The 6,000-nt window shown below is 44.1% G+C and overlaps 1 protein-coding gene across 1 annotated transcript in view; it reads left to right on the top strand.

The window, feature by feature from the left end:
- Positions 1-5,238: 5,238 nt before the first annotated feature.
- ADCY4 (adenylate cyclase 4) overlaps positions 5,239-6,000 on the top strand; it is a 96,336-nt gene continuing 95,574 nt past the window's right edge. The window contains exon 1 of the mRNA XM_040416781.1: positions 5,239-5,316. The gene's annotated coding sequence lies outside the window, so the exon portion shown is untranslated. The remainder of the gene's footprint in view (positions 5,317-6,000) is intronic.

The raw sequence follows: 6,000 nt of genomic DNA, 5'->3' as shown, positions 1-6,000 counted from the left end.
ATTGGGGGTGTCTTGCTAATTGCCTATAATTTCCACCTGTTGTCTATCCCATTTGCACAACAGCATGTGAAATTGATTGTTACTCAGTGTTGCTTCCTAAGTGGACAGTTTGATTTCACAGAAGTGTGATTGACTTGGAGTTACATTGTGTTGTTTAAGTGTTCCCTTTATTTTTTTGAGCAGTGTATTAATCATTACTATTGAATTAATTCTGGCTTTGGCTCAGTAAACTAAATCTGTGTGTGTGATTCCATCATTACAGAAGAAACTGGGACTGTCAGTGACCTCCAAGTGCTGTGTACATACAGTAAGTGTTCTACCTATTAAAATCCAGGATACAACTATACACCTTGTTGTGGCAAAGCAATGCCCAGATGATCATAAATGTTAATGTTTATTTGGGTGTGGTGTTGAGAAGCAACCATTGAAAACACAATGGGTAACACAATGGGGGAGCTTTGTTAAGACTAGCCTTTCATATTCCAGTCTTAAAGGGAGTTTCAGGAATTTTTATATTGATAGTCTATCCTTAGCAAAGGTCATCAATATCACATCTGACTCCTCCAGCAATTAGCTGCTCTGTTTTAGTTCTAGCTCCAGATCTACACAGCTCCATTGATTGTGTATTGGAAGAAGCTAGTTCCTGTAGCACTATCCATTCACTTGCTATTCAGAGACAAAGCTGTGTAGGTCCAGCACCAATGACTGCACAACAGCTGTTTATTCGAGGTGCCAGGAGTCAGACCTCCATCAATCTGATAATTTGATATTGCAAATTTATTAAAAAGGAAAAATAAAATTTTTGCATGGACATAAGTATGCAGACCATTAGCTATGACACTTGAAATTTAGCTCTGGGGCCTCCCATTTTTCTTGATCATCTTTGAGATGTTTCTACACCCTGACTTGAGTCCACCTGTGGTAAATTCAGCTGATTGGTCATGATTTGAAAAGACACACCCCTGTCTATATAAGGTCTCAACTGACAATGACTCAACATATCAAAGTTAAAACCAAGCCATGGGGAAGAAAGAACTGCCTGTAGAGCTCAAAGAAGGATTGTGTGGAGGCACAGATCGGGAGAAGGGTACAAGAAATATCTGCTGCATAGAAGGTTTCCAAGAGTACAGTGGTCTCCATGATTCTTAAATGGAAGTCGTTTGGAACAACCAGGACTCTTCCTAGAGCTGGCCTCCCCACCAAACTGTCATTGGGGGACAAGAACCTTGGTGAGAGAGATGAACAGAAAACCCAATGGTCACTCTGGCTGAGCTCCAAACCTCCCATGTGCAGATGGGAAAAACTTCCAGAACTGCATCACTCTGTCCACCGATCTGGAGCTTATGTCAGGGTAGCCTGAAAGAAGCCTCTCCTTGGTAGTGGACAGAAAGACTGGCCAGAGTTGAAGTAAAGCTTAATGAAGTGCAGAGATATCCTTAATGAAAACCTGATCCAGAGAGCTCTGGATCTCAGACTGAGCCAAAGGTTCACCTTCCACAAGGACACTGACTCTAAGCAAACAGCTAAGACAACATAGGAGTGGCTTAGGTAAAACTATGTGAATGTCCTTGACGGGCCCAGCCAGAGCCCCGACTTGAACCCAATCAACCATCTCTGGAGAGACATGAAAATGGCTGTCCATTGATGATCCCCATCCAACCTGACAGAGCTTGAGAGGATCTGCAGAGAAGAATGGCAAAAAATCCCTAATCCAGGGGTGCGAACCTTGTGACATCATACCCAGAAAGACTGGAAGCTGTAATCGCTGCGAAAGGTGCTTCGACTAAACACACAGGGTAAATACGTTAGGACGTTAATGTTGGAAGGATGTTTTAGTGACAGTGACCGATAAGTATCTTTCAGGGCAACGACTCCGCTTTTAGCCAAGGACAGTTGGTTATCAATAGGGCCACGAGCCCCATGACCTTATGCCTGATGAGCGGAAGTTTATATTTTTTTGGGGGGTATTATCTCTCCTTATGGAGACAGCGCCTTAGTCGGCGTGAGGAGACTTATAGGCCATACATGCTCCTCTTGAATTCTGGGAAGAAAGGGATGAAAATGAGCTCTTAACAAGTTTTTGTTGGCACATCTACGTACATGCTCCTCGGATATGAAGAAACATGTGTTAAGGATGTTGGATCATATATACAGAACCATCCTGTGTTTGACGCCTCTTACCTGTTAAAGGAGAAGGTAATTTGCATGAATCACATCCTTAATGAGAAGGTCATCTGATCATGAGTAATGATGCATTCCAGTGACGAATAATGACTAATTGCTTTGCATTTGTGGCAGAGATGTTCTAGAGCCAGTATGGTGCTGCCCCACAGCTTAATAAATAGTATATAAATTGGTTCCAACCCTATTGATCCCAAATTCAACTCTATATAAATTTTTTCTATTTATGTACCGGTACTTCTGTTTTTGGGGATTTTTTATCAGGATTGAAATAAAAGTTACGTTTTATTTAAGGTGTTAATTTCAGTAAATTATTTCTGGTTCCTATTAATGATCTCTAAGATTTTCTGTGATCTGGGTTTTCCAGTTACACAAAAAAAAAACATAACACAAGCATTCAGCAATACTTTGAGTGCACTTTGACTCCTCCAGGATAATTGCGATTTGTGACCCGCAACCTGTGTTTTTACCCTGACACACGACTCAGGGAGTGTCTGTGGCATCAAGACTCTCTGCCTCTCTTCCCCTCTCACCTCAAAAATCACAGATCCATGCCTGCTTGAAGCCCTTCTGGAAAAACCCCGCCCTAACTCACAGCATCGTTGCTGACATCACATTTACAGGGCAGGGTCAAGGAGAATGAGCAGAAAACCACCCTCAGAGGCAAGGTCATGGATAATGTTGTGCAGACAGGCCAGTGCCTTAAAAGCCTTTCCCATCTCAGATTTAGAAGTGAAGTCATAGAGACAGGAAACCAACTCAGTGGAAAACGATAAGTAACTGCGATGGACTGCAGAAAATAAGGGCATTACAGATAAACAATCACTATTAGTAAGTGATGCATATTAACATGTGACTAAGGCCTCCTGCACATGACCATATCCGTTCTTTAGTTTGCAAATCGCTGATCCGCAAAATGCACATGTGGTCCACGTGCATCCTGGACTTTTCCTGGGCCCCATTGTAAAAATGCCTACTCTTGTCTGTAAAACAGGCAAAACGGACAAGAATAGACCATGTTCTATAATACACAGCTGCACAGTTGCACCGTGTGCTGTCTGCATTTTTTGTGGCCCTATAGAAATGAATGGGTCCACATTCGATAGGCAAAAAATGCTGATCAGATGGGGCCCGAAAGTACAATCGTGTGAATGAGGCCTAACTAGAAGAACCACAGTAAAGTAAGCCTTCTTTTTCTGTTTTTGTACATTGTGTGCATGAAAGGAATATTTAAATAGAGACTATACTTTCAACAAACGGTGCATAAATCAATAGTTCAAATGAATATTTTGTAATATATTTTAGAAGAAAATGCCTCACTTTCGAGTCACTTCTTTTGCTTCTCCACTTCCTGAACTAATCATTCATCCTTAATTTACTGCTACAGACATACATAGCAGCAGGATCTCTGATTCTCTATGTGTGCTGTGTATGTGAGACATTATAGCAGCTAGTCTCTGCCCACTCTGCATCTGAGTTAAGGAACAACTAGGGACAATTAGAGATGGAGCCTGAAGAAGGTAAACCAGTGAAAAATGCAGGATACACATCATATCAGTGCTTGAAGTGGGCCGGAACGCGGCGGTACTCAGTACCGCCACTTCCAAAAATTGCCCTGGAGAGTACCAGCACCTCTCCGTGCGCCCAGTACGTGGGTTTCCGGTACCGGAGCGCAGCGGAGAGCTGGCAGTATCTCCTCCCTAATGTCGTTGGCTGGGCAGCTAGTGGAGGGGGGCGGGTCGTTGCAGAGTACGGCTCAGGCTGGCGCAGGCAGGGAGTTGACCTCACGTTAGGTGACATCAACTCCTTCCCGCGCGCCTGTGACTGAGGAGCGATCAGTGCGGCGACCAGAGACTGGTCCTCCTTGGAGTCAGGAGTCGGACGGTGCAGCAAAGAACATCGACTTTGCTTTGGAATCCAACTTCTGAAGAGTACTGGTGAGTGACAGGCACCCCCCCTCCCCCCACACACATTAGTTCCTCTCTGTACCAGTACCCCCCCCCCCCCCCTGGCAGGGGGGTACTGGTACAGAGAGGAATTAATGTGTGTGTGTGTGATGAGTGGGGGGGGGGTCTGATGTGCAGGGGGGTACTGGTACAGAGAGGAACGAATGTGCGGTGGTGGGGGGGGGGTACTGTACTGGTACATAGAGGAACTAATATATATGTGTGTGATGGGGGGGTCTGATGTGCAGGGGGGGGGGAGCACCGGCGCCTAATAGAGTACCGGCACCTCTTTTGGCCCACTTAAAGCACTGCATCATATAATGGACATATATAGTGTGTGCGCTGTGTATGGGAGACATTATAGCAGCTAGGTCTCTGCCCACTCTGCATCTGAGCTAAGGAACAACTAGGGACAAATAAAGATGGAGCCTGAAGAGGGTAAACCAGTGAACAATGCAGGATACACATCATATAATGGACAGATATAGTGTTATTCCTCACCTACACACACATCAGGGTATTCTGAAAAGTCACCTGTAATGACAGGAACAATTTAAATAGCCCAGCATGTTTCGTGACAGACAAAATGAAAACAAAAGGAAGCTAATTATAATGTCACTCATGTAGCTTTCTTCTCTTTACAAAGCAGTCCCAAATTTAATTTTTTATGTGTTGTCGAAATCCAGCCACTGCTTGATTCCTTCGCATTCAGAAATTGACAGATGTACAGGTAAACAAATTGATAAATCATCCTATAATTGCGTTGCCCACTTGTTTGTACACAGGATCCATTTTTCAAGGTAACTGCAGATAGAACGGAGTTGACTGCGCTCACCGACAACCTCTTCATCACTGAAGCAGCTTCTCCTGTAATCTCTGGTAACCCAACACTCCCAGTTCCTTGTTGCCTCACCACAACTGCTGACCTTTTCATGAATTCTTTTTATCTGACAAAGGGTTAAAAATAGATACCAGAGAGGCGCTATAGTTTGTCTTCTCTAAAGCAGCGACTGGTTTTACCTCATTCCATAGGCCTCTGGCTGTCAGGTAGAGAGCAGATGATTTTTCTGACACCCTCACGTAAAGTTCTGAATCCAGGCTGACTCTTTCCGTCCTGCGTAGGTGAGACTGCGAGCAGGAAACCTGGAGAGAGAGATGGCGAAGAGTGAAGAATAGTCCTACTCTCCAGGTAATTATAAAATAAAATAATCCAGAACAAAATAGAACTCGGCAGGGTCTGAAGGGGAGGAAATAAGACCTAAAAATAAGACTGGGTACACAGAAGGCGCTCAAGACGTGTGAAGGATAAAGGAGGCAGGCAGACAGACATTGTCAAGTGCAAATAGTTGTGGAAAGAGTGGATGGGCCAGCAGAGACAAGAAGGAGCGGTGAATAGGAGGGAGGTGACAAGGAGCTCATGTCATTCTCCTTTGGGCTTATATCCAAATGAATCTGGAATTATAAATCAGCAGAGATAAATTGGCTGCATCTTGTGGCGCTCTGCCATTGTCTCTTCAGTAGATGCTTGTAATCATCAGCTCGCACCTCTGCCTGTACGCTCTAGCCCATGCTCATACACGTCTTTGAAGTTCTCAGCACTCATGTCTGTCTCTTTCCTATCTCTTGTGAGGCATTTGTTCTGATCCACAATGTTTTACCTAGGCTTCTCCGTTCACCCGCCTCTTCTTACCTGTCTCTCTGCTTTCCCTCGGCTAAGCATCTGTGCTTTCTTGTCTGCCTTTATGTCTTCTGCTTTTCATGACATCTAATTAAAATGGAATCAAATGCCCCAGATAGCAAGATAATTATGGATTCCTATTGAGGAGCCTGCACAGTATCACACCTTAATGACTTTGAAGCACATGACTACACA

The sequence above is a fragment of the Bufo bufo genome, chromosome 2, assembly GCF_905171765.1.
Source record: "Bufo bufo chromosome 2, aBufBuf1.1, whole genome shotgun sequence".
Lineage (NCBI taxonomy): Eukaryota > Metazoa > Chordata > Amphibia > Anura > Bufonidae > Bufo > Bufo bufo.
Note: the sequence above shows the minus strand (reverse complement) of the source record. Positions and strands in the feature narration are given on the sequence as shown.